Genomic DNA, 3,677 nt, shown 5'->3' with positions numbered 1-3,677 from the left:
TTGTTTCCAGGGTCCTGCAGCCTTACTGGTGTGGTGTCTGAGCAGGCCCTCTTTGAAAGACTCCTTAGTTAAAACTCTCCCCATACCTCAGTTTCCACCTCCCTTCCCCTCGTTCTTTGTCATTCCTTCAAATCTTTTTTCTTTAAACTTTTTACTGAAGAATAATATTGCTCAACTTGCCTCCCCACCCCATAATAAAACACAAGTTCATGGCAACATATGAAAAGGGCATCTTGAGTGTCCAGGTAACCATAGCAACTCTGTCACTATTTACTCCCAGAGAGATGGCAGGGCAGTGTGTTCTGAAGAGCAAGGCCCTGGCATTAGGAGCCCAGCACCATGTGGATTAATCAGTGACATTAGATGGGGAAGAGCAGAGAAGGCCGGTGGGCAGTGTTCCCCTCTGTGTGCAGTGGAGCGCACTGAGCCGTGGCATTCGACGTGGCTGTCTAAGCAGAGAGTGTTTCCAGAAGGGAGCAATCTGAGGTGGAGCAGAGTTTAAGGTCATCCCTGTCCCAGGTGTGTCCTGGGAGCAGCAAATCAGGTGGGAGCTGGATGATTAGACTGCAGCTGAGTCAGTCAGTCTCTGTGAAGAGCTAGCAATGAGGGGGACGAGAGAGGAGCTGGCAGGAGGGCTCTGAAATGCAGGGGGGGGGGGGCTCTGTAGCCTAGTCTGGGCCCAGATTGCACCAGTCCCATCTGCCTTTGTGCGTGTATGGCTGGCCACTGGAGCCAGGCCACGCCTCAGCTCATGCATGCTTCCCCACCTCTGGGCTGGAGGACATGCTACATCACATTGATTTCAGATGAACAACCTGAGGCAGGAGCCAGTCCAGGCCCTACGAGAAGGGGAGGGCAGCAGGTGCTGTAGCTCCTGTTAGTCATTTGTTTATACCCAGCCACAGCTCTCCCGAGCCCTGGAGTGGTGACTCAGAGTGCAGCCATGAACTGTCACTTCTTTCTAGTTCCCTCCCTGTCCTTCCTGTTTCCTCCACTGTGCTTTGGGCTCTTGGTCCCCCCTCTCTGCCACCACATCTTCCTTGTGGGCTGCCCTGCCTGACTGAGCAACTATACACTAGCCCCTCTGTCCAGTTTATCTTTTCCCTTTTTCTGGGCTGCTCCTCCCCACCAGTGCTGGATGAGGCCGGGGGCAGGGTTGCTCTGCAGAGCCAGCCTAGAGGCATCAATCCATCTCTTCCCGTCTCTTCCCATTTGCTGCCCTGGAGATCAGGGAACTCCCACATGTCTTAACTGAGTGTAGCCCAGCTGTCCAAACCACAGGACGACTGATGGCGTGGTCCGGGGTCAGGAGACAGCAGGATCCCGGCTCCCAGCCAACCAGGAGGGTCTCAGGGGCTCACAGGCATACGAAGGAAAGTAGTGCCTCTCTGTTCCAATCTCTTTTTCCTATTTCATTACCTGAATCTTGAGGCTTGATAGTGCCATAAAACTTGACATTTTCCTTCTGCTTTTAAAATAGAAATCAAGCAAAAATCATTGTCCAGTGAACTTCCAGCCAGAGAGCAAAGCACTTGGTGAAGCCAGGGACCTGAGCCCAAGTCCTGACCCAGCCACCAACAGGCTGAGTGACCACGGGCAGGCCGCCACTCACAGCCTTGATTTCCTCACTTGTAAAATGATAGGGGCTTCTCCGGTTTTCAACATGATGATGCCAAATCCAGAAACATTGTGAGCAAACAATATGATCATGAAGCAAATTGTTACCAAAATAATAGTAGTAGTAATAGTAATGTACCGCTACTCTAATTTTTTAAAATGCAAGTGTTTTATTTTAAAAGTGACTTGGAAAATGCAGGAGTTAGTTGTCATTCCCCAACCCCAAAGAGGAAGAATATTTTTCTGTGCCATGGAAGGAGTCAGAACTTGTGCAGCTCAGTTATATTTCAGATAGAATTGGAAACTTACTTCTCCCTTTAAGCACAGGAGGGAATTAGCCACACTTCCTCGTGGAAGTGGATAAGAGATTCTCTGCACCTCTCAAAAGGCTCTTTCAAAAAGTTCTGAGTACAAGCACTGCTATGTGTGTGAGTGACAAACAGGGAGAAAGAGAGAGATAGAGATAGAGATAGAGATAGAGAGAGAGAGAGAGAGAGAGAGAGTAGAGAGAGAGAGAGAGAGAGAGAGAGAGAGAAAAGAGGGTGAAGAAGGTGTATGGACAAGATGAAGGAAACAAAATGATTTAAGATACAGTCACTGACCCCCAAGGATTCATTGTCCAATGGGAGGGATTAAAATGTTAACAGGTACAACAGTGTTACAGTGTAGAACAGTGCTGTAAACAAAAAGCCCTCTGGTGGATGATAGAAAGGGTGGTTAATTCTGGCTGGAAGGAATCACAAAAGACTTCCTGGAGAAGGTGGCATGTGAATTTTTCCTAATGGGTGAGTAGGGTATCTGTGGGTAAAGAGACAGGGGAGGGCATCTGGACAGGGGAAATAGCAGCTACATAGGTAGGCTACTGTTCTCTCTCCTCTCTCTCTCCCCCTTTAATCCCCTTGCCCAGGATTTCCGCATGCCCATTTCTACCCAACTGGGATGAGAGGAGCAGCAGATCAGTGCCCCTGGTGCTCAGTGGGGGTTCCTCCTCCTCTCTGTGCTCTTGCTGGCCCAGGGTAAGCTGTTGGCAGTCTGCAGGCAGTGAGGGGAGGAGTTTCACTTCACTTAGCAAAATCTTCTCTTAGAACTACAGTTGGTCCTTATAAAATTTTTGGTCACATAAAAGGCAAGAAGTCAGTTTTTGAAAAGCTTTTATGCAGCAGAAAGAGAATGTCCTTTTGTCACTGATGAAACTCTTTCCACCTCTATATCCCTTTACAGTTGTCATGGGGAGAGGGGGGGAAGACAAGACCACAGGATGTCTGTGAGATGCCCTTGACTGGATGAACATTTTCACTGACGTTGAAATGTCATCCTTCCATCCCTCATCCATTCATCCAGCTTCCAATCTCTTCTTCAACCTGCTGCAGTGTTAGGAGTTTCAAAGGACAAAGTGAGGAGAGGGTGAAGGTTCCAAGGATGAATAAAATGAATTTTCTTTCTTTTAAAGTTGGAAATGAATGATGATTATACAACCAACAAGGGAGTGTCGCGGGGAGGGGAGGAGGCATTCCCTGTGCGTGGTGTGGAGAAGTGGCTTACTTACCTGCAAAGACAGGCAAGGAGGATGTTCACAAAGTGAAGTAGCAGGATCCCGAGTTCACTAAGTGTCATGCCACCTCCCTGGAGCTCCATGGAGCAGAGGTGACTGGGAAGTTCTGTGAGGCCTTCCGGGCTGAGGAGGATTTTTGCAAAGGACATGTCTCATAATCTTTCAAAATGCTATGTCAGCTTTTTCCCTGGAGCCCAAGCACGGTCTGGAGCACACATAGAAACCTAGTCAGTTTTTATTGTCATGAAAGCAAAGCACTGTCATCCTGTGATGAAGGTCCGACTACTGTATTTTTTCAGATGGAGGAAAAAGCCCTGCCACCCTGTACTAGGGCGGTACACTCTAATCTACTCTACTCTGTTTCTGAGAGGTCATTGCTCTGATAAAGAAGGCGCTAAATACATTTTAGCTGTAATGTTTGTTAGTCATTACATATATAGAAATGAACACATTTTAAGAATTAGAAATAGTTACCATGGTTTTAGTGGCTGTTTACTGAGAGGGAGAA

At 47.9% G+C, this 3,677-nt stretch overlaps 1 long non-coding RNA gene across 1 annotated transcript; it reads right to left on the bottom strand.

Moving 5' to 3' along the window:
* Window positions 1-2,751: 2,751 nt before the first annotated feature.
* LOC136400392 (uncharacterized) lies at window positions 2,752-3,291 on the bottom strand. The gene is made up of 2 exons (XR_010750300.1): window positions 3,164-3,291; window positions 2,752-2,981 (listed from the first exon to the last, which is right to left on the bottom strand). It is a non-coding gene; the product is annotated as an uncharacterized lncRNA (long non-coding RNA).
* Window positions 3,292-3,677: the final 386 nt, after the last annotated feature.

Source organism: Saccopteryx leptura, chromosome 3, assembly GCF_036850995.1.
Source record: "Saccopteryx leptura isolate mSacLep1 chromosome 3, mSacLep1_pri_phased_curated, whole genome shotgun sequence".
In the NCBI taxonomy this organism is placed as follows: Eukaryota; Metazoa; Chordata; class Mammalia; order Chiroptera; family Emballonuridae; genus Saccopteryx; species Saccopteryx leptura.
The sequence above is the reverse complement of the archived record's forward strand: the minus strand, read 5'-3'. Positions and strand labels throughout refer to the sequence as shown.